The 18,053-nt window shown below is 47.1% G+C and overlaps 1 pseudogene; it reads left to right on the top strand.

The window, feature by feature from the left end:
* Nucleotides 1-7,811: 7,811 nt before the first annotated feature.
* Nucleotides 7,812-16,959, top strand: LOC101053824 (keratin, type I cuticular Ha7-like; annotated as a pseudogene).
* Nucleotides 16,960-18,053: the final 1,094 nt, after the last annotated feature.

Raw genomic sequence — 18,053 nt, 5'->3', positions numbered from 1 at the left:
CTTTCCTGCCGGTGTTGGCTGTATGTGAGGTGTCAGAGAGTCCTGGTCATCTGGTCCTGTGTCCTCACTGGCCCTGACATCTCACTTCCAGGAGCTCCCTGGGGTGCTCTGGGGCCTCTGGATAAAGGTCTTTTCCTGACATTGCGTGTGTACTCACCTTGCCCAGGGATCCCTGTAGACTGGTGGAAGGAAGTGATGCCAGTTGCCAAGTTTGCATTCTTTCAGAACAGCTCCGCGCTAACATGCCTCTACCATGCTTTTGGCATCTTCAGCCTCTTGGTATGTTGTCCAAGAGCAAAATCACATCACTTAGCATTCTAATCTCATCAAAGGGAGGTCGTGTTGAGAATTGCCTGGGCCAAGTTGCCAAATTTTTCCTCTTACTCCAGTTGGCTCCTTTCATGGAGGCATGGAATTCTCACCCACTCTCCCAAATGTAGAGGCCCAGATTAGGCACTGGAGACCAGGGGTCTTGGTCCTGGTTCACTTCCAGGCTATAGTTTTCTCTAGAGAGACGCTGCCACTGATGTGTCTGCTGTCTACTCTGCTGCTGCCTTGGAGGTGCTGGCGGCGAGGGCTGCCACTGCCATCAGAGTACTCCGAGTCCCTGCCTGCTTCCAGGATGTGACTCTGGCACAGGCCAGAGTAGTTCACAGCCAGAGGTAGTTCTGAGCAGGTGGAGGAGCAGCCCGGAGAGGCTTCTGCGTCCCATGCCATGCTAGTCAGTTTATGGCACCCACCAAGGGTGTACAGAAGAATGAAACCTTTGGGTTTCCACTCGTCCGTGTGCCCTGGTGCCAAGAGCAACACACAACTGGTCCTTCTTCAGGTAGCATAGTGTGGTGGAGGTGGATCTTCTCTAGGGTGAGGCACACTTGGGTTCAAATCCCACCCTGGTGACTCTGAAGTGGCATTTGAACCCACCTCACTGAGAGAGGTTGGCCAGGTCGCTGCACTCTCTTGAGACCTAGTCCTTGTTTGTGGAAGTAGGATAGTTATATTTCCCTCTCACTGTGGTTGAGAGATGCAACCACTGATGCTCCTGGCATCTAGAAGTTTGATTTATTGGGGGTCCCTGGGAACCAGCAGGTACAGTCTCTTCCTTCCAGAGAGAAAAAGGAGCTGAAGAGGCAGTAGAAGAACCCATTCAGCACCGGGGGCCTAGATTTCTATGTTGGTGGCTGGGAAGTTTGGCCATACTCCTTGTTCATGTATACATGGTAATAAAAGCCACCTTCCAAAGGATTATAAATCATTTTATTATAAGGACACATGCACACGAATGCATTATAAGGATGATGCACACATTGCAGCACTGTTTACAACAGCAAAGACTTGGAACCAACCCAAATGCCCATCGATGATAGACTGGACAGGGAAAATGTGGCACATATACACCATGGAATACTATGCAGCCATAAAAAATGAGTTTGTGTCCTTTGTAGGGACATGGATGAACCTGGAAACCATCATTCTCAACTGACACAAGAACAGAAAATCAAACACTGCATGTTCTCACCTACAGGTGGGTGTTGAACAATGAGAAAACATGGACACAGGGAGGGGAGCATCACACACTGGGGTTTGTCGGGGGGAACTAAGGGAGGGGCAGTGGGAGGTGGGGAGTTGGGGAGGGATAACATGGGGAGAAATGCCAGATACAGGTGATGGGGAGGAAGGCAGCAAACCACATTGCCATGTATGTACCTAGGCAACAATGCTGAATGTTCTTCACATCTACCACAAAACCTAAAATGCAATAAAATATATACATATATAAAAAAACAAAAGCCACCTTCTGTTGTCATTATTCCTGTTTCTTATTCCAAATAGCCTAACTGAACTCAAAAAAGCATTCTTTGGGTCATCAGAGACAAGATTGTTTGGTGGGCTCTTGTGGGCTCTTCTAACAGGGAACCCACAAGAGTCATGTTTTAAGAAGTGGCCATGACCCTTCCTGACCCTCCACGTGACAGGGTTGTGGAGATCTGGCCTGTCCCCACCTTTCTTGGCCAGGTCACACCCTTAACAAGCTCTACCTGTGAGTTCCCATGGCTAGGTGTGGTAGGAGGTGCCACTCAGGTGCACAGAAAATGAAGGCTGGAGGCTGGCAGGTGGGTAACTTGCCCGATCAGGACCCTGGACCCTCGGGTTTTACTCACCTCGGTTATCCCAGCCTGAGAGCTGGGCTCCCTCTGGTATCAAATCCCAGACATCTCTTCTTGCAAGCGGTTCTCCTGCCTGCACGTTCTGTGCCTCTCTGGCCTCTCTGCCTCACACACTCGCCGACCGAAACGATATGGCCCTGAATACTGCACAGTAGGCTTTGCTTTGGCTGCAATAATTGCAACCAGGTGTCTCTTATTTTCCTTCCCCCGAGGCTTTTGCTCTCTTGGCTGGGGGTGGCATCTGGTTCTGAGCCACCTAGTGTTGAGCCCGTCCGTCTTCAGTTCACCAATTCTGCATTGCCTGCGGGCTGACGTGTGATATTTCTTCCCAGCCTTCTCATGGCAACACCAGTTGGGCCTCACGAGACCCCTGCACGTATGTATTGTTGATGCCAAATGCCATTTCTCACAAATCCCAGCAAAGTGGAAAGGAGAAAGGGTGAACAGATGCAGGCCGCTGGGGTGGACCCGGCAGTCACTGAGTGTGCTCTGGGCCCTTAGTGCTCCCACCACTGTCTACACTGGGAAGCCAAGAAGATCAAAGTGAATTTCTGGACTTTCCTGAACCGGAGCATTTTTTATTTGGATAGTTTTTTTTTGTCGACTATGATTTGTGGTACCCAAGGCTGACAGTGTGTGCTCTCACTTCTCTCCTTCCTCCCGGCATCTTCTCTTCGTCTTCCTGATCAAGAACAAAATCAGTTTCATCTGTTCTCATGACCACTTATAGTCTTCATGAGCTCGGCTTGGTGAACCATTTTTAATTTATCTTTTTTCCACCTAATTCAGCGTTTCAGAACCATGCCTTCCCACTTAATGAACATAAAGATACCTTGCCTTCTCACTGAATGTTGTTTCAATTTTCAAAGATGTGCACACCCAACTAGTATCGTGACTAAAAGACAGCTCCTTTTGAATACAGGTTATGCTTGTTTTCAAATAACAATTCCTCTAAACAAAATAGCTGCCACCTGTTTTAGAGATTCCAAACATCACCTCCCCGCTGGGGGTTGAGGGGGACACACGGACTCCCAGTTAGAATCGCTATTCCTATTCAGGCATGAGCCCTGGGCTAAGACTACTTGCTTTACCTGACTGCCAGGTTTAGCATCTGAGGAGGAGGGTTTCTCTGTGACCCAGGCTGCTCTGTCCTGGCCCCAGGCCTTTGTCTCTGACCCCCTAGTGGCCAGTCCCAGGTAGCTACATTTCACACTCACCCTCTCCAAACCTGAACGCAGCTTCTTCCGCTCCAGCCATCGCTTTCCTCTGACTTCCCAGCTCCCTGGAAGCACACGATTGTCCTAGGAACTTGGGGGTGATCTCGGGGCCATTTTTGGTTTCTCTTCCTCCTTTGACCCCATATACAGTAAGTCGCCCTGTCTTGTAGAGACCTTCCGCAGCATCTCTGTCCTCTGTGCCTTCTTTTACATCAGCACTGCTGGTGGCTGGTTTTGGCTTCCATCACCTGCTGCCTGGATTCTTGTAAGAGCCTCCTCCTACCCTGTCTCTTCTGTGCCAAGTTTGTTCTGCACACACCACCAGCCCTTCACTCTTTCATGTCCTATTGATTGAGTAAATATCATGTACCAGACACTGCATGACATGCTAGAGAGCATACGAAATAGAGATTGGGTGTCCCCACTCCACGGTGCACACTGGCCATGTAAAAGGAAAATGAGGCTGGCACCGTGGCTCACACCTGTAATCCCAGCACTTCGGGAGGCCGAGGCAGGCGGATCGCCTGAGGTCAGGAGTTTGAGACCAGCCTGACCAACGTGGTGAAATCCCGTCTTTACTAAAAATATAAAATTAGCCAAGCATGGTGACACATGCCTGTAATCCCAGCTACTCTGGAGGCTGAGGCAGGAGAATTGCTTGAACCAGGAGGCGGAGGTTGCGGTGAGCCGAGATCACACCACTACACTCCAGCTTGGGTGACAGAGCAAGACTCCATGTTAAAAAAAAAAAAAAAAAAAAAGAAAATGAAACATCAGGGCTTTCTAAATTTATTATGCCACGGTGAAAAGTTAAGCCTTGGAAACTGGGTCATGCCATATAGCTGTTTTTCTTCTCTCTTGCAAGGACTATTGCTTCCTGGCTTGTGTGTTGACATATTATATAGTAATCAGACTCCCTGGTCTATATTCAAACCTAGAGTAAATGTCATTGGAGAAGGAGGCCCTTGTGAGGGCTAGCACTTTACATTAGAATGTTAAGCAACCCCTTGAGAGTGTAATCAATAGCAGCCAATCAAATCTTGTATCTGTACATTAGCCTTTGTATGGAAAACATTGCTCCTGTTCAGCACAGAAAACGTTGTAATTCTGTTCAGTACCTCTATTTTTGCCTATATAAATGATCTTCATTCCCCACCTCTGCATTGGGAGTACTGATTGCCACTCTTCCGTGTTCACGTGTCTCCAGGAGACCACTCTCACATGCTATGCTTGAAAAAACTCTTTTAACCAGATCCTGAGCCTTTTGATTATTTTAGGTTGACAAGCTCTGGATTAACTTTCTAAGATTTCTCCTTTGATTCTCTCTCATCTGCTCAAAAACCTCCAGAGGACTCTGTTCTGTTTCTAGCTATTTAGGCGAGTGTGTGGCACAGAGCAGGAACTTCACATGTATTTGTTGAATAAATCCAGTTGGACAGCTGATGGCTAAGAGTCTTGGCCTGGTGCTTGGTCCAGACTCCATCACCTGGCCCTTTCTGGGTCACCCAGCAGAGCAGAAAGAACTTGGGCTTCAGGATCAGGCAGACCTGGGCTGACATTTCAAGGCCCATACTTCCATTCCAACTTTGCGAGCTCAGACCACTTCCTTAACTGCTCTGAGCTTTGTCTTCTTTACTCTACAGTGGGATACTTGTAACTGCTTCGTAGTGTGGTTATCAGGATGAAAAGACATGACTATATGGGAAGCACACGGTATAATATTTGGTGGCACATAGTAGGTAATAAAATAATAACATTGTAGGTGGCACATAGTAAATGTCTATCTAATTTGGGTATATAGATTTGTGTGCATGTGTGAGAGAGAATTAAAGTATTGTGTACCAAGTGCCAAACCTGATTCCCAGCACGTAATTGATGTCAATAAATACTACTTCGCGTGACCTTTATCTGTCCTCTACAAACATTGTTTTTCACACGGACCAGCCTCTTCTCCACAGGCGTAAGCAACACAGTGTGATGTTTTCCTTCTTGCCTCTCCTCCCTCCTTCATCTTAGATATCCTCCTAAAATAAATCTCAGCAAAGAAGAGCGAACGAGGAAAACGAACAGAGTTTGCTTATTGTGTTGAAGAAAACTGCATACTAAGTGATTTGAAGTGCAGTAATCCAAACATTTCCTCCTCTTGAGTTCATCAAATACTGTTTTGTGACCTGGTGCTTCGTTTACATAGGATGAAGTCACAACAAAGCTTGTCTCTTGCTATGGAGCAGTGGTTCCGTCTTCCAAGGGTGGTCCCCAGACCAGCAGCATCAGCGTCACGTGGGTACTTGTTAGAAATGCAGACTGCCTGGCCTGACCCCAGGTGGCCTACATTAGAAACCATGGTGTGGGGCCTGGAAATCTGCATTTCTGCAACTCCACTGAGTGATTCTGAGGCTGGTTGAAGTTTGACAACCGCTAGTGGAGATGTTATGAAGATAGAAGCAGACAACGTTTTTAGCATAGAGGAGTTCAAAGGTCAGTGTTATAGGCTTTGGAAATGCAATTTGGGTCTTTGGGTTGACGTTTTTGTGCCATTCAAACTCATTTTTTTGGGGGTATGGTACTTGGAACAGGTCTGCTGCTGGCTGTGTATTTGTATTTCTAAAGTAGTACCCAGTACTCTTGAGCCCATTTCTGCTTCTGAGTGTTTTCTTGTGTTCTTCCTCTTCTTTGTTTTTTTTTGAGACCGAGTCTCTGTCGTCCAGGCTGGAGTGCAGTGGTGCAATCTAGGCTCCTTGCAACCTCTGCCTCCCAGGTTCAAGCGATTCTCCTGCCTCAGCCTCCAGAGTAGCTGGGACTACAGGCGTGCGCCACCATGCCCAGCTAATTTTTGTATTTTTAGTGAAGACGGGGCTTTACCATGTTGGCCAGGATGGTCTCGATCTCCTGACCTTGTGATCTGCCCGCCTCAGCCTACCAAAGTGCTGGGATTACAGGTGTGAGACACCGCGCCCATCCTCTTTTTCTGGAAAACTATCTTCCCTCTTTCCAGCCCATCCAAGTCTTCCCAATCTTAAGTTTCAGACAAAGTCTCTTTGATGGCCCCTCTATATCTCTAAGGCCTAGTCACCTCTCCATCTGCTGAGTTACGTAACCTCTGTTTCTGCTCTCAGCTTTTTGAGTGTGGAAAATTTTCCTTTTCATCTCTGCATCCCCCATCTCCTTGAGAAAGGCTTTGGTATAACACGAGTTCAGGAGTATTAGACATTGGGAGTAAGTCACCAGGACAAGGTAAACCCTGCCTTGGAGAATATCACCCGCATTGGTATAGAGTTACAGAGAAGAGTCCCCATGGAACTCATTGACTGTATATGGGACGAGTTGGTGGCTAGGTGGTTGCCATGGTTGAACAGCCAGTGGCACCGGCATGGTTTACACAAAAGTCCTGGACAAGGAGGTTTTCTGGTCATCTACTGGGCAGCCTTTTAATCTAAACTCATCGGAAATTCCACTTTAGAGCTCCCACTTAAGAGTGATAGAAACTTCTATCATGGAGCATGTCCAGAGGAATATTCATGGGATGGCAAGGAGACTTAGAACCATGCTGAATGCAGACCCAGGAGTGAGAAATCTCACATCTGCCGCAAGGAGCTGAAGATCTGCCATGAGGCAAAATGATTAGATTTATCCTGTATGGGACACTGTGGGTAGAACTGGAGAGTAAATGAACTACAATGCCTGCTCTCTGACTTACTTGCTAATGTCTTACCAGCCTCCAGGTCAGTACCTGGCTGGCACAGAGTAGGTACTCAATAAATATTTGTTGAATGAATGAATGAATGACCCAATGAAAACTATAGGCAGAGGTAACACAAAGGCAGATTTGTGTCTGTATAAACGTAACTAACAGACTTCCTAACAATTCTTTATAATAACACAAAGGTAGATTTGCGTCTGCATAAATGCAACTAACAGACTTTCTAACAATTCTCTATAATGTGAGTGCCTTAAGGCTGAGCTAGCTGCTATAATTTTCTGGATACCAGTGTCTTGCACAAAGCCTGGGAAGCGTTTGTAAGCCATAGGAACTGATGGTGGTAGTGTGAGCTCTCCTGGAAAATGGTGGACTGGATGACTAGTTGGAGGAAGGTTATCAAAGGGGATTTGATGCAAATGGGTACTAGACTAGAGGACCTTGAAGTCCCTTTCATCCTGGAGATGCTATGTTTTAGGGCCAGCTGAAACGCACATTTGCTGCTTCAAGGGCCCTCGTGGTGAATTCATTCATCTTAGGAATGGGGTCAAAGTAGCATCTTTGTTAGCATAGACTAGAAGCTGGCTAGCTGCCCTTTTCCAGGGTTTATTGAACAACTGGCCATTGGCTGATGTGTTTTAGAAATAGGGGAGGCTATAAAGCTTCTGATGCTCTGAGTGTGTCTGAAGATTAAGGAAATTTAAATTTTGTTCTAGAGTCTCCCAAGCAATGGACAATCAAGGTAGGTGCATTTCAAAGAAATGCAAAAATCTTTCAAAAGATGAAAGATCAAAGTTCTTGAGTATGTATCTTCTGTAAACAAGGGTGATGAGGGTCAACAGAAAGGGAAGATGCCTAGGAAGGAGGGTGTGGCCCTGAGAACAGACACCATAAAGTGTTAATCACTGCCCATCTTAATTAGCCTGTAGACTCCAGTACACAGAAACATAATTTTATTTCCTGAAAATTGCAAACCATCCAGTTTTATTATAAGCCTTTTTTCTCACTTCCAAAACTGCTTATCTGTTTCTCGTATGCACAGGGAAAGTCTTAATTGCCAACATCTGTTTTATAGCTTGTATTTTCTTTTTAATTCAGTTCAAAATACTTAAAAACTTTTTCATTTGATTCCTTCTTTAATCCAAGGATTATTGAAACGTGTGTTAGTTTTCAAACACCAAGATCAATTTGGAACTTAGGTTTCATTTTCAGTTTTCCAATAATTTTTATAAAATAACTTTCCACCTTTTTTTCTGTTACTTTCCTTCAAAAGGAACCTGGCTGTTTACTTTTCCTTATACTTGAGGAATGTCAGCTTCCAGGGCAGATCCTTACCTTTCACTTACCTTTACCTGAAGACCATGGTTCTAACATTCAAGGCTTTTCACAACCTGGTCTCAATGTAACTTTTCAGGCTTGAGAATAATGTCTCCATTAGAAGCATGAACACAACTAGACTATTTTCCATTTTCCGAATGTTTGATTCTGTTTATCTTGTTTTCTATGAGAGAAACTCACTCCCCAACCCTTTATGGAAAATATCATTCAAAACACATTTGGAAAATCCCCTACTCCATGAAGTCTTGTTCTGGTCTCTCAGTGAGCTTTCTTCCACCTTGAAATCTTTGCAGCTCTCTTAAAAAATACCTCCTTTTACTGTCTTCATAATATCAAGATCAGTTCCTTTCTTTTCTTTCTTATTAAAACCTAAAATCCCCTTCTTACAAGACAGCTTGGATGCGTGTTTGTCCTGCACTGGGCACTCTATAAATATATCTATCAAAACAAACAAGTCACGATTTTTCCCTTTTCTCAGTGTACCTGATTGACTAATAGTTTATGTTTTGCTGCAATGGGAACATTCAGAGGTAGAAAAAGAATCGGGGAGTGAGAGAAACTTGCAGAAAATTTTAGGAGTCTTTAGTTCTTGATTATTTTATAGACATAAGCTGACAGAAGGGGAAAGATTTCACAGCCACAGGAAGCTTGCTGCTTGAAAAGACCCTGATTTCTGTTTTCCAGGACCCTGCAGTGATGGGAAGCAAGAGCTTAGGGCCTCTTTCATAAGCTCATTAACTCTTTATAGGAAACAAAAACCACTGACTAATAGAGCGATTGTATAACAATTGACATAAATATTAATGAGGAAAATGCCAGTTTTCTGGCACCAACACCCACTAAGGCCTATATAAGGTGTACTGGAGAAGGAAGTTTTGGTTTCCAGCACATCCAACTGTGGGCAAAGCAGGATCTCACCGTTTAGCACCGTGACTTCTGACCATTGCAGTTCCCTCCTCAGCGGTCGAGTTTCAGAGGTCAAGGCTGCCTCACTGTGCTACTTGGCTAATGTGGCACACGCCAGCCGAGTCCGTGTGGGGTCAACCCCCCTGGGTGGCCCCAGCCTCTGTCTGTCACCCCCTTCCACCTTTCACACTGCTTGTCCCTTGCCAGGGACCTGCCACGTTCCTGGCAACATCGGAATCTGTGGGGCAAAAACACCCTGAACAGCCACGAGAAGGAGACCATGCAGTCCCTGAATGACTGCCTGGCCAGCCACCTGGATAAGGTGTGCCAGCTGGAGTGGGAGAATGCGGAGCTGGAGACCAAACTCCCAGAGAGGAGCAAGTGCCACGAGTCCAGCATGTGCCCGGACTACCAGCCCTGCTTCCGAACCCTCGAGGAGCTCCAGCAGAAGGTGAGGTTTGTGGTGTACCAGATCAGGGCTCAGGAATCTACTTACTGCCCATTGGCTAAATCCGGCCTGCCACCTGTTTTTGCAAATAAAGTTGTATTGGTTCATGGCCATGCTCATGCATTTGTGTGCTATCTACGGCTGCTTTTGTGCTACAGTGGCAGGGGTTCAGTGGTTGTAATGGAGACTGTATGGTCTGCAAAGCCTAAAATATTTACTATCTGACCCTTTACAGAAGAAGATGACTGACCCTGGGTCAGCAGTGGATTTTTTTTTTTTTAAATGTGGGAAGAGAATCTCTTGAGTGAAGGTGAATGGGAATTTGTAAAGATGAGATGTAGAATTTCTCTCTCCAGGATTTTGAGTTCATGCTTACTTAGCTTCAGCACATAAAATTCCTAAATCGTAGTCACAAAAACCATGCTAATTTTATGAAAACCATGTGCTGAGTTTATGAAAGCTGCAGCAAACAGAGCAAAAGAAGTATTTCCTAATATCCTTGCCGAGGCAGTGCCTATCCACACAACCGCATCGACCTCTTATGGTTATCTGTTGTCACCTTTGATGATCCAGTCAAAGCTTCTGAAGCACTTGATTCTTAGTTTTGGAGACAGGAAGACAAAGAATGCTAAAATAGGGGTCACAGAAACCTGACTAGATTCAGAGAAGACCCGTGGGGAGGTTGGACAACCAGAGGAAAGAATTTATTTAGAATGGATCCTACTTTATCTAAAACATTCATAGCCAGTCCACTGTTTTGTGGCCTAGATTCCGGACTTTTTTTTTTTTTGAGATGGAGTCTTGCTCTGTTACCCAGGATGGAGTGCAGTGTTGCAATCTTGGCTCACTGCAACCTCTGCCTCCTGGGTTGAAGTGATTCTTGTGCCTCAGCCTCCCGAGTAGCTAGGATTTCAAGCATGTACCCCAACTCCCAGCTAATTTTTGTATTTTTAGTAGAAATGGGGTTTCACCATGCTGGCCAGGCTGGTCTTGAACTCCTGACCTCAGGTGATCCACTTGCCTCAGCCTCCCAAAGTCCTGGGATTGTAGGCGTGAGCCACTGCGCCTAGCTGGATCTTCTGATTTATATTGGGCTAAGCATCATATCTGGAAAAATGAAAGCAAGTCTTCATTATATGTTCAGTTTGCTACTGTCTTCCATCTCCTGGTTCCTTTGACTCTATGCCTTCATCCTTTGCCAAGAAGTCTCTTGCACGTCTTCCTTCCCACACCACGAAAGCATCTCTTGCATGTTTGGGAGTTTGTGTTGTCCAGGGGGATGCTGTGGTTTCAACTTCAGCCAAGGAAACTTTCTCTCACCTAAGGCCATCGGTGTCTCTGGGATCAGTAAGTCACTCACTTAGCCTACTTTCTTATCCCAGATTCTGTGCACCAAATCACAGAACAGTAGGCTGGTTGTGCAAATAGACAATGCCAAGTTGCTGGGGATGACTAGTGAGTTGGGGTCAGATGGGGACAGGGAGGAGCCAGATACCTACTTTGGCTGCTTCTGTCTCATGTGGCATCAGGATGTCATCGACTCAGACCCCAACCCAAATAGTTACAGCAGGAGAGAACAAAGGGCATTAAGCTCAAGATCTTGAAAAACGATCTGCTCTCCAGTGGTTTAGCATTAACGGTTTATAACATGTGCTAGAATGCATCATCCACCTGGTAAGATCCCTGTGAAGCAGGTGGGCAGGAATAGCATTTCCTCCACAGGTGGGCTTGGGGTGCTGGTGTGACCTGCCAGAAGCCAGGTGACTACTGAGTGGCAGAGCTGGGACTTGGCCTTACATTTTGTACAAAATTTTCCTTTCTTGAGGCTATTTCCTGGGGGACTCTATTGCCTTAATATGTTTCTATGCTGCAGCTTGATTAATTTGTAAGTGCTGATAATTCATTGCAAAAATCATGCTCCATAGCCTAAAATGAAAACATGGGAAAGCCAGAGGGTTGACACCACCTGAGAAGGGTCTGCCCTCAGTGCTGAAATGGGCACTGTGTTTTATTATCTTTCTTCAGGGTACTCTGCAAGTCTCACTCTTCTAGATCTAAAGAAAGCCATTTCCTTCCTCTCACTCTGGCAATGTGGCTTTTACTCCAAGAGGGAATCCAGGGTCCCTTTGAATGCGGGGCCGGCACGGGGGTTGTAGAGAGGGGTCTGCAGTGATTACACCATGTTGCAAATGCCTGGTTACTTTGCCACCTCCCTTTTGGGCCATCTGCCTGTAAAGGCAGGTGCTGGCTGCGTGTCCATCACAGTATCCTCAGTACCAGCTGCTCTACTTGGTTCATCTCAGGTGCTTAGTATTGACTGAGTGGGGAACATCCTGTTGCTTTCTGGGCTTTGAGCACACTACACAGGAAAAGCCAACTCACAATTACATGGCAAAGGGCAGGCCAGTGGACTTACAGCTATGAGCTGGGAGTCATGTCCTGGTGCCCCTTCCTGCTCTGTAACTGTAACTCCTGCACCTTCCATGTTACAGGTACGAGACAGAGCACTGGCTGCACCAGCTGGTGGAGGCTGACCTCTGTGGCCTGCACAGGGTGCTGGACAACCTCACCCTTGCCAAATGTGACCCGGAGGCCCAGCTGGAATCCCTGAAGGAAGAGCTGCTTTGCCTCAAGAAGAACCACGAGCAGGTGTATGGCCCTTGGTGTGATGCATTGAGACTTTCTGGAGGTGAATTTAGGCTCATTCAGGGAAAAAAAATGGAGTCTTCCTTCTGCTTGGGATTGAAGCTCTGCAAGTGAGCTCTGGCTCTTCGTGGGAGATTGCTTTTTATCCACAGCCTCCGGAAGCTGCTGGGCTGGTGCAGGCAGCAGTTCATCTTCAGAGGAGCACAGGGAAATCACTGGGGAGGATGGGAAGTGGGAGCTGAGAGTTTGGGTGGAGGGCAGTGGTGGGGGGTGGCTACAGGGGCATCATACTCCTCTGATGACCACAGGAAGCCTGCACTCCGAGGGGTCAGCTGGGAGACAAGCTCTGGATCAAGCTGGACATCGAGCCACCACTGACCTGAGCAGGGTGCTGGGGGAGATGGCGAGGTCAATACGAGGCCAGGGTGGAGACCAACCACCAGGATGTGGAACAGTGGTTCCAAGCCCAGGTGACGGGCACTGCTGAGCTGTGGGGATTGGCTTCCATCTGAGCAGGGAGGTGGCTATGCCTCTCTGTGCTCCAGTCTGAAGGCATCAGCCTGCGGGCTCTGTCGGGCTCTGAGGAACTGCAGTGCTTCCAGTTGGAGATCCTGGAGCTGAGACGCTCGGTGAATGCCCTGGAGGTGGAGCTTCAGGCTCAGCACATACCGTTGAGTCCCTCTGCACATGTGGGAAACACAGCTTGGCTTCCAGTACCCATGAGCAGTTCTCTGGGATCAGTACAGGCCTCAAATACCAACCACAGACTCAGCTTAAACCTTGATTTCATCTCCTTTGGAAGCACTTTCTTTTAGATGTGGATGCTGAGTCCATCAACATTAACACAGGGCAGAGGGCTCTGATCTTAAAGGTCTACCAGGAAGAGCAGTAGCACAGTGTTAGTTCTGGCTGAAGACAGCTAAAGGCTGTTAGATTGCTCTCTGGACCTGGCCATGTCTAGGGGTGTCACGATCTTAAGAGGTTGGAAGCAGAGATCCATGATTTTTAACTTGTTTCCCCCTTTCTTTGATATCACAGAAGGACTGTCTGCAGAACGCCCTGTGTGAAGCCGGGCACCGCTATGGCATGGAGCTGGCCCAGATGCAGGGCCTCATCAGCACTGTGGAGGGGCAGCTGTGGAGGAGCCGCATCAACAATGTGGAGGAGCAGCTGTGGAGGAGCCTCATCAACAATGTCGAGGAGCAGCTGTCCGAGATCCAGGCTGACCTGGAGCGGCAGAACCAGGAGTACCAGGTGCTGCTGGACGTGAAGGCCCGGCTGGAGAACGAGATTGCCACATACCGGAACCTTCTGGAGAGCGAGGAGTGCAATTACGTGTCCTGTTGTTGTCTATGTCAACACTGTGTGCAAAGAGAACTTCTCTTGGGAATAACCTAAAAGGAGCTCTGGAGGCCAGCTGGGGGCGGCATTGCAGACGCCATCGCTGGAGACAAACTTGCTACGAGTAGACCTGGTGAGCTGATGCCTGCCTAGACGTAGATGAGGGTGTGCAGGAGTTTTCAGGTCATGGCATTTGTTTTGCTGACCACGCTGTGCTCCCAGTTGCTGGCTGCTCCCACAAAGGGCTAAAATACTGAGTGCCCAGTGCACTTAGGTGTTGCTAAATTCCCTCCAGAAGAAGTATTCCAATACGGAGTATCTTTGTGCTCATAACATTTTAAAGTATTGCTAAGGGCATGTGCGCATACTCTTTCATTTTAGTTCCACAATAGCCCTGTGAAAAGAGTAAGAGGCTGATCTACCCCTCTAAGCACTAAGGAACACTACTAGGGGCTGTGTTTAAGTGGAGTCGGTGGCTGACATCTGGGTGGTTCTTGTTCCTCTGGTCTTTTTCTCTGCTGTGTTCCTTCCACATGGAATGTGACCCTGGCTTTGCACACAGGTATGCTGAGTGCTGGTCTGAGCTCCACTGTGGACTCTGGGCACATTCTTGCCCCTTTCAGGCTTAGAGAGACCTCTAAGGTCTAAAGTCCTTTTTCACTCTTAATTCTAAAGTGTCTATAATATACTTTTGTCTTTCACATACTTCTCATGCCAATGTTTCAAACATCTTTTTTTCTCTACGCAGATTTCCCTGCAACCTGTGAGTGATCCCAGCCTTCAGCAACCCCAGTCCCACCCCTGCAGCCTGTGCCCTCTGCTCCTGGGCCACCCATGGGCCCTGCTCATCAACTGGATACTGACACTCTCAGCCCGAGGTGCTGGGAAAGGGGAGGCGTCTTCAGCCCCTGAGGCTCCACTGTGCAGGCCTGCTACCTGGGTTTTGCCTCCCTGGCCAGCCAGGCGGGAGGCTGGAGAGAGGCAGTACCACTCTGTGGACAGGTTTCTGAGTCTAGCAGCTCAGCCTCTGTGGCTGGATTTGTGTTTCCTTCCCTCAAGGTGTCTCGAGTGATCCATTTTCTCTCTTCTGTTGCCTCCTGCGCTCTCTGAGATGGGGCAGATGTTTTTATTATGCTATTAGACTTCACTTCTGCAGCAGAATGGGCCCAGTACATTCGGACCTCAGCATCTCCATCCCACGTGGAGAGCCTTGCTGGGAACCCCCTTGGGCCACCTGCTCCTGTAGACAGGGGTTGTGGCTGGCTCACCAGAGTGGTTCTGGGAGATGGCAAAGCCAGTGAAGACCAGGGTGAAAATGGGACTGCGGCAAAGTGGCACAGAGGAGAGATACATAACCTTTGACCTGACCAAGCGTATTTAGAGACAGATTAACAGAACTTTTAAAATACAGACACTAAGTAAAATTTCCCTTTTATCTGGATAAGCCACCTGGTCCTTCTGCAAAGGAAGAGCTTAAGTCAGTGGTCTGCAGCACTACAGACCATTGCAAAACCCTGAAAATATTAAATGATGGTGATTGCTATCAGTCTAGAGAGGCCCAAACAACCTGGTCCATCCAGGCTCCCCAGATAAGTCCCACTGGTGAGTCCCGCAGCTCTCTGGCTTGAAATTTGCAGACAATAGAACATGAACCAGAAGCTCCAGAACAGGTTGCTGAAATGGAGCTTTAGGATGACATGCCTATTGTGAGCAAGGCACTGGCTGGGGCTTCACAGACACTGTGTCATGGGCCCCACATCAGCCCTACAAAGAAGCAGCAGCTGTTATTATTCTCAGCCGGTGGCTGCGTCAAGACTTGAAACCCAGTCTCTTTGAACCAGATCCAAAGTCTGTCCTTTGGAAGCTTTGAGGGGGAAATGAATTAGACATAAGAAGGTTTAGAATAGTGGTTCTTAAAGCGTGGTCCTCCAACCGGTAGCACCGGCATCACCTGAGAACTTGCTAGACATACATTCTTGAGCACCACCCCTGACTTTCGGAACCAGCAGTCTGTTTTATTATGACTTGCAGGTGATTCTGATGTTGGTTCAAGTTTGAGAACCAACTGGGTTGGGTGGTTTATTTGAGGAGTGAGCCCCTGACTAGCCAGACCCTCTACAGAAAGGGCTGGTCTTGCCCTCTTGGTATGCCGTTCAGTGAGGAATCCCTCATACCATCAGGATGGAGCCTTTCTCTTTCACATTGCAAAACTCTGAAAATGTTTAATGGTGGTTATTCCTATCAGTCTAGAAGGGCCCAAACAAGCTGACCCATCCAACCTCCCCAGTAACCCCCACTGGTGAGTCCTTCTGGCAACTGTCCTGCTTGGAATTTGCAGATAATAGAACATGAATCAAAAGCTCCATATTTTGATAGCCATGGCTGAGAATCAGCACATCCCCGGAATTCAGGATCACAGCTGGCCAGAGAAGAGAAGCAGTGAGTTCCCCGTCCTTGGAGACAGGCAGAGGCTTCAGAATCACTGGTGGGGATGTTGAGGGGACACTCAGGGGACTGATGGTTCCTGGTTGAGATGGCTGTAGGTCTTCTGGCCACTGCCCCCAACTCTGCTTCTAAGTCTTCTTGATCAGCGAAACCACAGGCATTGAAGTGGAACCACCAAACCTACTCTAGAAGCTGGTTTTCGCCTTCCCTTTCTGTCCTGTAAATTCTCTGAATCACCATAGTTTGCTGAAAAATTTACAAGTACAGCTAATGCTAGTTTAATCCAGCTTTTCTTGGTACAGAGCTGTGGTGCCGAAGTGACCACAGTCCCGAGTCCCAAGGCTGGAGGGAGCTTAAGTGAGAATCTGGTCACTCTGCCTCCAACTGTTTTTCAAGCCCAGGGTCCTACTTGTTGGTCACTGCTCATGTAGAAACAGGATGGATTTGCTTGAGAGACATTGGTATTTCCAGCCTAGGAAGCCCAGAAAGGGTCAGAGGCTGCCACAGCCTCCCTTCCTTTGTTCTTTTTCTCAAGTGGTAAAAGTGTTTTGGCACAGGTGACACACCCCTTGGGCACCTACCCAAGAGAAGGTCTCAACAGTAAAGAGCGATCTCGATTAGTCTTAATTTAGCACCTAGCCCAGCCGCCCTCACCTCCTCCTTTGTACTTAAATAGCTCCTTTCATCCAACAAGTTCAAAGCTGTCTAACAAAATAAACCTGCTTATTCTTGCACCATGATAGCGTAGGCAAGCATTGACCTTCCCATTTAAGGGAGAGAGAGGGAAGGTGAGTCATTCAATGGTTGAAGGAGTTTGCTGGTGACATAAAGTGAGTCAGTGGGGCCCAGGGTGACTGACCTGTGTTTCTTGAGTTCACATCCAATGCTCTATCATTTCTAATTAAAAGATTAGCTTTGATGAGACCATACGTGTGTGTGTGCATGTGTGTGTGTGTGTGTTTGTTGTGTGTGAAGAGTTTCCCTGGAAACTACACAGCTCATTATTACCATTACCATCACCAGAATCATCATCATCATCATCATCATCATCACATATCATATAGCTTCATTCATCATCATCATTATTGTCATAGAAGCATATGTCCATCAAGCTCTTACTATGAACCAGGTGCTGGTCTAATTTATAGATACAGTCGTATGTGTAAACTCATTTAATCATTACAACAATCCTAGAAAGCCAATGCTATTGTTTCTTCATTTTGCAGACAAGGAACCAAGATTCAGGGAGGTTAAGTAACATGTCCAAGGTCACACAGCTATTAGGTGGTGAAGGCAGGATTCAGATTCAAGCAGCCTGCCTTCAGCAACTGTGCTCTTAACCACCCTGTTTTATAGAGGCCAAGTGTAGGTTTTGTCAACAGGATGAGAGAATCATAATGACCCCATTGTTTCGATTCCTTTCCTTAAAGGAAATGAGAATGTTTACGATAGAAGAAACGTTTCTGAGAATGCATGCCACAGAGGAATGAAATTTATGTAGAAGGAATGAACGTTCTGTAGTATCTCACAGGATATTGAAGCTCGAAGACTTTGGCAGTTTTAATAAACTGGGAGTTGCCAAAGAAGCTCAGCTCACCTCCTGCCATTGTAAAATCACCTTGTCTATTGAGAAAGAGAAGAAAAGAATAGAATCCCTATAGATATTCATTGTTTCATCATTTACAAAGTACTTGGTAAAGTACTTTGTGTTGTATCCAATTGGAGGCCCCAAGCAACCTTGAGAGAGGCGAGCAGGCATCACAGTCCCTATCGTGCAGAGGGAGAAGTACGGGTGTAGGAAGGTGAAACGACCCCTCCGCACCTTACAGCAGCTCTTGGCAGCTCCT

This window comes from Saimiri boliviensis, chromosome 17 (genome assembly GCF_048565385.1).
Source record: "Saimiri boliviensis isolate mSaiBol1 chromosome 17, mSaiBol1.pri, whole genome shotgun sequence".
NCBI lineage: Eukaryota > Metazoa > Chordata > Mammalia > Primates > Cebidae > Saimiri > Saimiri boliviensis.
Note: the sequence above shows the minus strand (reverse complement) of the source record. Positions and strands in the feature narration are given on the sequence as shown.